Below are 13,626 nucleotides of genomic sequence, written 5' to 3'. Positions count from 1 at the left end.
CCTTCCACCTGCAGGCACGCGCTGCCTGCCCCTGCAGTTCCCGCACTCACTGCTGCGTCGGGTGAACCCTTCCCCGGAGGGGAGCTGCTCCCCAGGGGCCAGGGTGTGCATTGCCCCATGGTGAGGGTTCCAGAGCCATTATAGCAGGGTGGGGACCGTCCCCTGTGTGAGAGAGAGTAGGGGGCTGTTCCCCTCAGCTGTTAGTTGGGGAGGCTGCTGAGTCTCCCCTTGCTGGCTATTTGGGGGAGCTTTGGTTCCCCCGCTTTCTTGCAGCTGTGGGTGGGGGAGGGGCCTTTGTCCCTCCCTCTTGTCCTCCCCCCCCATTCTATGGGGTGTGCTCTGCTCCTAACCTGCCCCCCACCCAGTGTTTTTGTGAAGGGGGTTCTGACCCTGGCCATCTCCCCCTCCGTGCCCCCCATGTGTCTGTTCAGAGTGGGCTCTGTCCCAGCCCCTCAGTGGATGTGTAGATTGGAGAGGGGAATTTTCTCTGTGCCTAGTCCCTCCAGGGTGTTTTTTTATGGGCACCAAGGCCTTGTGTGAGGTGGGTAGAGACTGAGGCTCCTGTTTGCCTGTCGTGGAGAGCTCCACTACGTGTGTGTAACCTCTTTGGGGTTGAGAGAGCATGGCCCTTTAAATCTCTGTCCTGAGGCGGAGGAGGGGAGTGCTGATTGTGCCTGAAGGAGGAAGTGCAGGGGAAGAGCGACAGCGTGGGTGTCTGGCCCTCCGGACAGAAGGGCTGCAGCCCCAGGCCCTCACAGAGCGAAGCAGCCCAGAAGCTGCCCGGAGCCGGGGAGGGACAGAGCAGCGACCGACCGGGGACACCAGGATAGGAGGCAGGAGGAGCAGTGGGCCAGGAAGGAATCGTCCGAGAGAGACAGACCGGAGCTGGACCCAGTAGCGCTGCTGCACGGGGCCGTGAGTACTGGAGCTTGTGGCCTTGCAGTGGGGCTAAGCAGGGAGGCTGTTAGCTAGCTCGGTGGGGAGGTGGTCGCTCTGTGTGGCTTTGCAGAGAGTGGCAGAGGGCCCCAGAGAGGTTTGCTGGGGAAAGTTCACTGGCTCCAAAGAGGACTAGAAGCACTCAAGACTCACCCCGGGACTGGAACTTTGCCCAGCACTCCCGAACTCGGAGTGCAGACATTGCTCGGTGTCTGCCCTTTCAGACTGTGCTACCTCTGGGCCTGTGGGGCCTTGTGTTGAATGCAATTCTGTTTTACTGCTCTCCCTGTCTTTCCCCCTCTTATTTTTCTCCATTCATCCTCTGTGAATAAATATTTCCCTTTCCTGTACTTGCTGTACAATTCCCATGTGTGTTCACTTGGGGGGGGGGGGGGGTTGGAACAGGAGCCCCTGAGGTGAAAAAGGGACTTTCCCTGCTGCTTTCCTGCGTGTGCCTTCTCTTGGCTAGAGCTGCCTGCAGAGCAGACCCCATCTGGCCACATGTGTCTGTGGGCACTGGAGTCTTTGACATTGGGGGATGGGGTTGGATCCCCTGCTTTGGGGGTATGTTTTGGGAGAGAGCACGAGAAAGTTTGTGCTATGTGGCGGCTGAGGGGGAGGGGAATGCCAGAGTCCTTCCACTTTTGCAAAGGGGTCCAAACTGCTTGGGTAGTGTGTTGGGTTGACAGCTTACCAAGGGTCCAGTTGTCATGGTTGCAAAAATATGGTGTAAATAAAAAAGGGAGGAATGATCTAGACTGCATTAACTCATCCCTTGTATTCATTTTCTCAGAACAACAATCCCCATGCATTAATTTGCCAGACCACGTGTGAACCGACTGGCTGCCTACCAAGTGGCCCCTGTTCCAGTCATGGTCTGAGGTTGCTTTGCAGGCCCCTGCCTCTGTTTCCCTTCTCTTAAATGCAGGGCCTATGAACTTTGATTATCAGCACAAATTTATCTCTGATTCATCTACACCGCAACTCAGAGCTGAATTTATTAACAGAAAATAGTTCCCAAAATTAAGTTCTCAGAATCCGCCTCAAGACCATATTCCTAGGCCTTCTCTGCCTGAAAATTTTTCCATGAAGATTCAAGGTTTGTTACTGTGTTCTGTTCGTTCCAAGCAGTTTCTGTAGTATTTTGCTCCCACTTCATAGTGGTGGTTAGTCTCCTTGAGCACTTCCTGCTCTGTAGCTTTCTGTTGCTCTTCACTGGGGAATCAGCTCCTAAATGCTCTGCTGGTTCTAATAATTAAACCCCACTCCTCATCTCAGCTCTGACAGGCAGGAGTAAATGGCCAAGGCTGGCTGATTCCAGACCTCCAGCCTTTAAAGGTGCAAGCTGTCCTATCCCACCCTGTGTAGAATCAATGAGGTTACAGCATTTCCATTCACACTGTGAGAAGAGTTTGGCATTTAGACCCTGCTAAGGGATAGTCAACATGACCATTTCAGATGGTAAGTGCCACCTAATACACGTAAGCCAAAGTAGCTTCTTGATGTTTTCTTACAGTAGAAAAGTACATTCTCTTCCACATTTTCATAGGGGTCAAAAATAGCTGAGATTATCAGAATTGACAATAATGTCCAGAAGCTCCAACTGAGATCAGGGCATATTGTGCTAGGTACAGTATGTATACATAGTAAGCAACAGTCTTTGCCCCTAAAAGCTTACAAAAGATAGACAAAAGGTGAGAGAAGGGAAGTTTTATTTCCATTTTACAGATGGGGAGCTGAAGAAAAGAGACACAGGAATACACAGGAAGTCTGGCAAAGCCAGCAATTGAACCCATATCTTCTGAGTCCCAGTTTAGTGCCTTTACTACAAGACCATCCTTTCTTTCATTTTGTTTACTTCCTGTTGCTGCCCCGCCCCACCCCAGCTACCTCTTGGCTGAGGAGAAGCTTGGGCAATTTTAATTGTAAATGAGAATTTTTCAGAAAGTTTGGCTCATGCAAGATAAGAGACTGTCTCCTTCTGGTCCTTATCTGATGTGAGAACAACTTGCCACCGTTTCTTCTATCCCTCTAGCAAGGTAGGTTTCAGAGGAACAGCCGTGTTAGTCTGTATTCGCAAAAAGAAAAGGAGTACTTGTGGCACCTTAGAGACTAACCAATTTATTTGAGCATGAGCTTTCGTGAGCAGCTGTAGCTCACGAAAGCTCATGCTCAAATAAATTGGTTAGTCTCTAAGGTGCCACAAGTACTCCTTTTCTTCTAGCAAGGTAGTTTGTCAGATCCGACAAACACATGCACATCAGCAAGTTTATTCACATGAGTAATCCCACTGAAGTTGTTGGGATTATTTTTGTGAGTAAATGTCACTCACATTCATGCCCTAAGTGTCTGCAGCTGCAGGCTCTATTACAGGGATGCACATAATGTAGTCCAAGAGTCAAAGAAAACAGCAGCATCCTTAAATGCAGCCCTTGTAGTTCAGGGTAAGGATAAGCTAATCAATGAAAGATTTTTAGTTGATTAGTTTATCCTTACCCTGAACTATAAGGGCTGGTGCACTCAAACAATAGCCCTTGTCATTTTGATAACTGTAGCCTTCTCCTACCTGGCCTCTCTGCCTGCCTCTCAGGTCTCTCCAGTCAAGTCAGACCAAAATCTATCCATTTCTCTCACCAGTCCAACCTTTCACCTCCCTCCCTGCTTGAATCTCCCATTTGGCTTCTGTCTCTTACTTTGTAATGTTTAAACTCATCTTCCTCTGTAATGTCCTTACTACTGAATATTGTCCCATGCTACGTGTTAGCTCTCATTTTGTCCTCTACTCATTCCCTACACTCTTCCCCATTGCGCCATGCAGCTCCTTTCCCCCATTCTCTTTCAGTACTTTTCCCATGCTAGCCCCAATGACTATTTAGGTTTATACATCCATCTACATCACATTTGAGCGCGTTAGTTTCTGCCATCTGGTTCTTTTTCTTGACTTCATGGTCAAGTGCCCTTTCTCTCCACCTTCAAATTCCTGCTTAAAAGTCCCCTTCAAGTAACCCTATTTCTATTATCATAATTAATACCTTCACTGACCCTCCATCCCATTTGCCACTGCCCTATGTTTTATTTAGATTGAAAGCTCTTTGGGGGCAAGGAATGCACATTATATCTTCTATAGAGTGCTGCATAAATTAGTGATTGTATCTAAAAGTATTATAAGTTTCTATTCCTATAAATCACAGTGGAATAGAAACTTATTATACATTTAGCGACAATCGCTACTTTACGCAGCACTCTACAGAAGACAGAAGTATGGTAAGTGCTCAGCTGCAAAGTACACACACATGCTATGAACTTTGGCCCAATTTTTTGATGGAAGGGGAATAAACAGCCATTTGACTTCTATAATAAATCAATTTCTCTCACTGGAGCCTTGAAGATTTTGAAAGTTGGAATAAGCAGAGTCTCCCTTAGGAGATAAAGTGTTTGGAAGTTGCTTCACATCACCTTGTGCACTATTAAGAAGATATGTGCAATCACACATGATTGTAGATTTTTGGCACTGAATCTCTAGGACATTTAACCTATTGTAGTTTGGAGGAATCTGGCTAGTGGTTAAGTCGCTTGCAGTTATTGCGACATCCCTGAATGAAATCTAGGAACCAAAAATTGCCCATCTCCCAAAAGGCCAATGATTCACTTACTTAGGTACCCGGTCTCTAATAGTGGGAAATACTGTATGCTTCCAAGGAAGGTGTAAAAACCTGAGAATGCACCTATTTGTGCAAGAAAGAGTCTCTTCTTGATTTCACAGGGGGATTCCTTGAAGCAGTAGGATTGCGAGTCTTTTTTTTCTCTCCCACCATATTTAGAACACAGCAAAATTACCCATTTTATCAACACATAACATTCTGCTAAAGTCCTGCAAAACTAAGCAAACAACTTTTCAGTGCTTACCTTATACAGGAAGTGGTACAGCCTTAAGTCTGACAACTTCTTTTGTTTGTTGTGTGTGCACTCTGCTATTGTTGAGTTCTGTAAGAGAGCTGGTGTAACAGTTATATTGGTAACAAACTTTGCAGCACATAGCCTTATGGAATTTCCTTGTCTGGACTCCCGTTTTTTTGTTTTTTTTTAAATCCCTTAATAAGCTTGTATTAGCATTTTGGATTTGCAGTGGCTTGATCTTGACGTGATGTCATACCAAAGACTTGCAATAGCTTCTTCAAGAGAACTTTATAACAATGACAAGTTACATTTATGGATTCCAGTAATGTAGTGAAATCACAAAGAAGAGTGAACTCCAGGCATGGTTATGGCTGGAGCCAATAATTTATATTGAGTAAGATTTGAGAAGCATATTAACTTCCTAAAGTATGTATGTATTTCTGGTAATTAAACAAAATGAGGAAAAGAACATCACTTGTTACCACTGTAGACCTGATTAGCCTTTCCACCTATGCTGAAGTGTGGCTGAAGTGTTGGATTTGTGCATAATCTGTCACTTTGGCCTTATCTAAAAATCAGTGTATACTTTAGGAAGTTATTCCTCAGAGGCTTCACTCAGAAGTGCAATAGCTAATTGAAATGCTGGAGTTCACAATTAAGAGATACCCCTGGGGGAGACTTCCAAATGGGACGGTCTCTGAATACAGACTTAGTTAAAAAGTTATTTTAAGGCAGAGGTCCCTAAACTGTGCAGTGCGCCCCCCCACGGGGGACATGGACGAACGTTCAGGGGAGTGCGGCGGGGGGCTGGGAGGGAGCACCACCCAACTCTGCTCCTGGTCCCAGCTGCTGGCTCTGTGCCCGGGGCCCTGGCTGCCAGCTCCACGCCCACCCCAGCTGCGTCTCCAGCCTTGGACCCCTTACCTCTGTCTGTGTCTCTCCCCCCGCCCAGATCTGCGACCCTGTTCCTGGCCCAACTCTGGGTGGGAGGGGTGCAGACAGGATAAAGGAGGGTGTGACCCTGAAAAGTTTGGGGACCTCTATTTTAAGGGCACTGAATGGTTGATCTTCTTGACTGCTAAGTGTACTCTGAATTCTATAGTAAAATATGTATTCCACTATGTAAAAAGAATATAGTTGAAATCTTACTTTGTTTAAAAAAAAAGCCCAGAACAAATTATAGTATTTAATATTAAACCTCATTTTTTTATTTTTCATCTGTATTGTAAAGCTAGTCCAAATAAGGAGTTGGATTGGAATTGAGCCCTGGGTTAAATTTTTGACTTTGTCACAGACTTCCTCTGTGACCTTGGGCAAGTCACTCTCTCACAATGCCTCTTTCCCCATCTGTAAAATAGGGGTAACAGTAGTTCCTTCTCCCACCTTTTGTCTTGTCTGTTTAGACTGTAAACTCATCAAAGTAGAGACTGTCACAGCACCTAACACAAGGGAGCCCTGACTTTGGCTGGAGCCTCTAGGCATGACTCTGAAATAAATAAAGAATCACAATATACGTAAGGAACACAGGCCTGTGCTTCTGAGGTGCTTAGTACCAAGAGCCACATCAGACTTCATTTTGAAGTTCAGCCGCTCTAAAAATTAGGCCTTGTATCCTGGGAAATGTGGTTTGAGTTTAATAGAGCCACAATTTAAGAACTAAAATTGCATCCTAAGAACATTGAAATTTGTAACAGAAGTATTCTGGCATTGCAAGCAAATGTGATTTAGTGGAACCAAACCTCTGTAGGGACTGTCAGTTAATTCTAAATAGGTGGGGAGGTTTTAAGGGTAATACTTCCTAATCCCCCTTGCAAACCAATGTTCATAGTGTCATCCTTTCTCATGCAAGGAACCCAATAGCAATAACTGCATGAATAAGACTATTCACTGGAGAAAGGGCTTGAAGCATAAGTTCTCTCATGAGGTTCACCAAAAGCTGTCATGTATATATACTTCCAAACAGTGCCACCACTATAACATCTGGCTGCCCAATATGAAATCCACTCAAACAGTACCATTTGCAATGGGAATTCTGGGTGGAAAGGCTACAGGATTGCATGCAGAAGATTTTGAATTTTATTTAAAAAATAACAAGTAGGAAAAACTTTAATAGAAATTCTTTGTTTCTGTGCACATGAAACGTACATGTTGGGATGAGAAATTGCTACAGTTCTAAAGCTTTGATTCTCTTAAAATCTGAAACTTTTCTAATCAGCATATTAAAAACAGAGGAAAATGAATCGGAAGACCAGTGCTGGGAAATCAGATTGTATAGTTCAATTAGTTAACACTCTATTACAGGAAACCTGAGCTTCTCATCTCCTTGAGAAATCATGTTCTAGTAAATATAAAAACAGCTATTTAATGAACATATAATATGCATTTCCTGAAATTATTTATTTTTTCCCCTGTATTTCCTGAAGTTGTGTTTTAATTTTTCTATTATGAAATACCAATGGGGCACCATTAATTCAAAAGTGTATTCTGTGCTATGGCTAACACTTTGTATTTTCTCTTCTTGGGAAAAAGCTCCCCTTCCCCCACACTCCAAGTTGTCCAATTTGCAGTTAGATTGTGTGGTAGATACTAAGAATGAAATGACAAAAGGGCTCTAAAAGCAGCAGCCATTTTTTGTTCTTTACTACTGCTTTGGAAACAGTCATTTGAAAAGGTTCTGAATTTATTTTTTTATTTGGCACTTGTGCAAAAAAGGTGGCACTTTCTTTTGGAGAGGAGATTTTATGTAGATCTGCAAGTGCATTCTGTGTGTGGTTAACCTGTTGCCAACTGCAAGTATGTCTGGTTTTTGGGTTTTTTTACTTGAATGATCTGCTGTTTAGAGATGGGAGAGTATCAGAAGTAATTGGTGTAGGTCCCTCTTTCCTTCTTTCAAATAATAACCAACATTTAGCTCAGCAGGTTTTGTTATCCAGATTTATTTATGAGGGGTAAATATTTACACAAAAGGTAAAACTGAGATCAATATTTAATCCTAGGGACAAATAACTTGCTCAGCAATGTTTCCACTATAGCCATTAATTTCAGAAATGTAGCAGTTTTCCTTTGTAATCAGCGCTCTAAATGGAGATTATGAAGTACTCATGAGGGGCACAGTACAAAGGCACACTTGCAGACAATGCATGCCCAAGAAGTTTACAGTTTAAAATGCAGACACTGATAAGGCAAGACTTACTGGGAGACACAGAAGAGAAGGCGGTTAGAGCATTAAATATATTTTCTAATCAAACCTTCTTTTCCTTCTCACACTCTTCCTTAAAAATAATGGAATGGAGAGGTTAGTTAACTGCTTGTGGGCCTGTTGTCAGAGTCCTCAGAAATTATTTGAATTAGGAGATTAAGGAGCCCTGATGATGCATTGAGATTGCAAAGTCATTTAGCAGTGGTGCCCAACCTTACTACATGAGAGGTCCACATAACCCTAGGCACAACCTTGTGTGGGTAAAATAGATTCTACATATTTTAGTAAGATTTAAAGTCACCTGTAATTACATTTTAAATTCAGCCTGTTTTGTATATAGACAGGTTGTTTCTATGAACAGTATTGTCTATTTAAAAAAGAAATCAATCAATAAAATGAGTATCAGGATGATAGAAAACAGGGAAAAAAACCCCAGTAAAGAACAAATAACCGTCTTCCTAATCACAAATAAAGAGTGCACTGAGTTAGTGAGAAGTCTAAGGTGATTTCTCAGCAACCGGTTTGTTGAAGTTTGGCTCAAAGTTAGAGACACTCATCTGAAGTATAGCAGGCAGGTGGTCGTCTGTTAGGAGGTACCACAGCTTAGACTTATTCTGCTTCATAACTGAGAACATTTGTTCGCAGATGTATGTGCTGCCGAAAATTGTGCAAATTTTGGAACCAATCATTGGGCAGCAGTGAGGAAAACTCCACCAGTTTCTTTTTGTGAAACACGTCTTTTAAATAGCAGTTAAATGGCAGTTCAGTCAATTCCATTTGCAGAGAGACAAGGACATTATCCTCGTTAGCAACAAAAGGGTTTTCAACAGACAGATGTCACTTGTGTATGACTTGAATTCAGAAAATCTGACCTCAAAATTCTGATCCAAGAGGCCTAATAATTTTACCATTTGGGCACAGTTCGGTGTGCACTTTTGTTTTCATCAGACTTTCCCTGTGTTTCATGTCACAGTCTCTCTCGATGTTATATTCCTTCCATACTGCAGCTGTTTCTTTACAAATCAGACCTACTGATTTGTCTTGATGGGGCACAAAAAAGAATTGATTGGTCCACTTAACTTGAAAAACACAATGTTCAATGCCCACATTCTGTTTTTTGTCGGAGGCATTTTCGCATCCATCCGTCAAATGTATTGCATCTGGGACAGGCTATAGCTAATCTGCGCATGTCCAAAGGCGTCTTCCTGAATTTTTATAGCAACAATCACTAAGGAAGTACGTACTTAATTGGTCTGGTTAGCCTACAGCTGAGCTGCGGTTATTATTTACAAGATTGCGCTTATATGAAACGTGACACCACTTTTTTTTTTAATTAAACTCATTCTTTATCACAGTTTCTGATACTTCCTTGTGTAAGCTACAATGATGTAAACATGACAAGAAAACGCTAATGAATTGGCGGTTAGTCTATTGTGTTGAAGCAAGCTGTGGGCCTTATAAAATGCTCTGGTGGGCTGTGTTCGGCCCGCAGGCTGCAGGTTGGGCACCCCTGAAGTAGTGCACAAGAAACAAAATTGTAGAAGGCACGAATTCAGTTCAGCCCCAGTCTTCCATTTTTAGCCTTACTTTATTCATGTAAGTAGTTCCAATGATGATAATAAGACTGAAGTAAGGCAAGGAGGATTTGATCCATAATTGACCACATAGGTATCAGGATGTCTTCCTTTCTGAATGTTTGCACTAATATATGGAAGAAATGTAGCTGTCATATCGCATTTTTCATCAGTAGATCTCAAAACAATTTGAAAAATAGGAAAGTATAACCGTCCCCATTTTAAAGACGCGTGAACTGATGCATAGAGAGGCGAAGGGACTTGCCCAAGGTTACCCAATAGCCAAGCCAGGAATAGAACTCAGGACTCCCGAGTCCCAATTCAGTGCTTTTTCCAGTAGGCCACATTACACCATAAAACATTAGGAACTCTAAACATGCTTTGAGTTGGTTAGTTCTTCAAAGTGAAACCTGCTGGTCCTGCTAGAAAGAAAAGATACACTCATTCTTAAGCAGTGTCCTCAAACTTTGTGTTTGAGGAGTGTTTAAAAATATGAATAAGGAAACTAGATTGCAATGTAGCTATAAAATTTAGCTTATTTTGTATAAAACAGATTAGCACATTCTAACAACACCAGCTATCAAAATTGCATTACAGTATTGGTGATAGGCTCTCAGACATGTATTGTTCACTGGATTTACTCCGGTTTTACAAATGATAAATATGAAAGGGCTTTTTGTAATCCAGTGTAACATGTAATCTGGTGTCTCCTCTACTAACATCAGAAATAAATTGAAGTTTTTGCATATTTTGTATTCCAAAGCTATTTTCATGTAACTTGTTTTTCCTTAGTCTCTGTACTTCTCTGTCTTTTATTACGTGATTTTAAAGTTAAAATAAATTGAAAAGAAATCTAATAATAATCAACAAGCTTTCCCATCATCAAGGCAGCATGTGATGGGGCTGAATTAAGGCCTGATCCTGTAAACACTTATTTGTGAGTTTAGTCCCATTGACTGCAGTAGTGCTATTTAGTAGGTAGCACTAAGCTCACTAGTATAGTCGTTCAGGACCCTACACTACACTGCTGGTTTGTTTGCTTTTACGCAAATAGAATATTTTTTGTTGCAAACAAAATATTCAAAAAAATCAAAAATGATTTTTTTTATTCCAAACAGTACCTATGCAATAATCTGAGCTTGAGCTATTGTGATCTCCAGAGTGAGGGTAACACTGTATATTGTGCTGCATAGTTTCATTTTGTGCACCCTATTTGTTACAAACTGTATCCTGAACTATTTTACATGTGTAACTGATGAAGGTATGAAGAGAGATCAATAACAGCAGAGGCAGAGAGAGATTGAGGTATAAGCAAAGGAGGAAACATGTTTGTTTGTTTTTTTATTTGAAATGTAAGGCGAGATGGACGGTTGATGTGAGTTGAAGAGATACGGGAAGGCGGTTCCAGGTGACAGGAGTTGCAGAGAAGGAAGCTATTGCATTAACAGCGGAGAGATTGTTTGAAGGGGCAAAGAAGAAAGTAGTGCTTAATGAGTGGAGTGAAGGAGCAGAAAGAAGTAGAGACAAATAAGGGCCACGAGGTTGCCTGGAATAAATCCATGGAGGTTTTTTAAAACCAGGACAGCCATTTTTAGCTGGTTTTGGAAATGAATAGGGGACCCAATGTTTGAAAACCTGTGGGGATATGGCTCCATGTGTCTGAGACCCTGTCTGAATGCGGGAGACTGGCATAAAGTGACTGAATACCGAGAACTCTACGAAACAAGAACTTGGGTTTGAACATGGTAGTGAAATCTAAGATATTATGTAGCGTTTCAGAGGGGAAAACAAAGAGGGTAGGTTGATTATAGGAGGTTGTAAGAACAAACAAATGATTATGCAATTGGATCATTCCTGACCGCTATTACTCAGCCAGCGTGTTTATGAACACAGAAAGACAGTCTTACAGGATCCTTCTGTGATCAGGATTTTCTTGTGTATTAAAGAGTTCATTAATCCTTGAATCTAGTGCAGCATCAGTTTTCCTTTTCTAACAACGTAGGAACAAACGGCAACTTGACAGAGGTTCAAGTTACTTTGTAGTTTCTGTGTCACGGTATTGCCCTGATCCTGCAATCAGAGCTATGTGAGCAGACCTGTGTGCCTGTGCAGAGCCTGATTGACTTAAGTATGGCTAAATATGGTTATAAATCCTGAACTTCAGGCACCTATGTCATACTATGTGGATGAGCACAATATAAATACCAAAATGTAGGTCTGAGAAACTGGCCCTTTAGAATCTAATCACTGTGCTTGCAAAGTGCCATCTTGGCCCAGAGCAAGCTCAGTTGACCCTGTGCAGCAATCAAATCTTTTTCTGGAAAGTGGCTTCTCCTCAAAGAAAATTGTGTGTAACCATGTGTTGCCACTTACATTGTGTCCTTGTGACCTCACCTGCATGGATGAAACTTCATGTCTGTATATGGTAATAGTTGGACTGAAAGCAGATACTAAGAGAAGATACCTTGCTTCCCTGGTGCAAAGCATTTTTTTGGGGAACTGTCAAGGTTCCTCCCCCACTCTGAACTCTAGGGTACAGATGTGGGGACCTGCATGAAAAACCTCCTAAGCTTATCTTTACCAGCTTAGGTCAAAACTTCCCCAAGGTACAAAATATTCCACCCGTCGTCCTTGGATTGGCCGCTACCACCACCAAACTAATACTGGTTACTGGGGAAGAGCTGTTTGGACGCGTCTTTCCCCCCAAAATACTTCCCAAAACCTTGCACCCCACTTCCTGGACAAGGTTTGGTAAAAAGCCTCACCAATTTGCCTAGGTGACTACAGACCCAGACCCTTGGATCTTAAGAACAATGAACAATCCTCCCAACACTTGCACCCCCCCTTTCCTGGGAAATGTTGGATAAAAAGCCTCACCAATTTGCATAGGTGACCACAGACCCAAACCCTTGGATCTGAGAACAATGAAAAAGCATTCAGTTTTCTTACAAGAAGACTTTTAATAAAAATAGAAGTAAATAGAAATAAAGAAATCCCCCCTGTAAAATCAGGATGGTAGATATCTTACAGGGTAATTAGATTCAAAAACATAGAGAACCCCTCTAGGCAAAACCTTAAGTTACAAAAAAGATACACAGACAGAAATAGTTATTCTATTCAGCACAATTCTTTTCTCAGCCATTTAAAGAAATCATAATCTAACACATACCTAGCTAGATTACTTACTAAAAGTTCTAAGACTCCATTCCTGGTCTATCCCCGACAAAGACAGACTATAGACAGACTCACAGAACCTTTGTTTCTCTCCCTCCTCCCAGCTTTTGAAAGTATCTTGTCTCCTCATTGGTCATTTTGGTCAGGTGCCAGCGAGGTTACCTTTAGCTTCTTAACCCTTTACAGGTGAGAGGAGCTTTCCCCTGGCCAGGAGGGATTTCAAAGGGGTTTACCCTTCCCTTTATATTTATGACAGGAACAGATCCTCACAAGCCTCATTCCACTTCAAGAGATGGTTCATCCCAAGTTGAGGACAGAAATAAATCTAAAGAAGAAACTCTTGCAATGTGAGATAATTTGGATAAATGCATTGCCAGCTTTATCACTGCTCTGATTGAAAGAGGAGTTTAATATGGTTTGTCCTTTGCCATTTAAAAAATATTTCCCTGCACTTACCCGTTATTTTCACATTGCTTGTTATGGGATTTCCCTGCAGCCTCTAGTAGAATTGTAGCTAATAACATAGTGAGCCTGTTAGATTATGTTGCCTGTGAAGCAATACTGGATGCCTCTGTTAGTTCTTCAAACAGGAAGATAAAAAGAATAAGTCCTACTGCTAAAATGATCTTGAATGATACTACTACAGCTGTATACTTTGAGTGAGGCTCAAAAACTTACTAAGCAGGTTCAAAAAACTTACTAAGCACCTATTAGTTAGACTCAGCAGTGTTTCTCAAATGCAGCCATCAGGGGCTTTTCTTGCGGCCACAGCCTGCTGAGCGATGACGGGGGTGGCGGAGCGGGGGAGGGAGAGAAATCAGGGGCCCCTCAATTGGGACCACCAGC

At 42.4% G+C, this 13,626-nt stretch overlaps 1 protein-coding gene across 10 annotated transcripts in view; it reads left to right on the top strand.

The window, feature by feature from the left end:
- The window catches only part of LOC140895429 (uncharacterized), an 82,639-nt gene that overhangs the window by 49,249 nt on the left and 19,764 nt on the right, over positions 1–13,626 (top strand). For 2 of the 10 annotated variants that reach the window (XM_078854776.1, XM_073305052.2), the window contains exon 1: positions 648–915. The exons of 3 other annotated variants lie outside the window; for them this stretch is intronic. The gene's annotated coding sequence lies outside the window, so the exon portion shown is untranslated. Of the gene's footprint in view, positions 1–645; positions 916–1,729; positions 2,036–13,626 lie in introns of those variants that run through there. 5 more of the 10 variants (XM_078854777.1, XM_073305046.2, XM_073305057.2 and 2 more) reach the window with 3 other exon arrangements.

The sequence above is a fragment of the Lepidochelys kempii genome, chromosome 11, assembly GCF_965140285.1.
Source record: "Lepidochelys kempii isolate rLepKem1 chromosome 11, rLepKem1.hap1, whole genome shotgun sequence".
In the NCBI taxonomy this organism is placed as follows: Eukaryota; Metazoa; Chordata; order Testudines; family Cheloniidae; genus Lepidochelys; species Lepidochelys kempii.
This window is presented reverse-complemented; position numbering and strand designations above follow the sequence as displayed.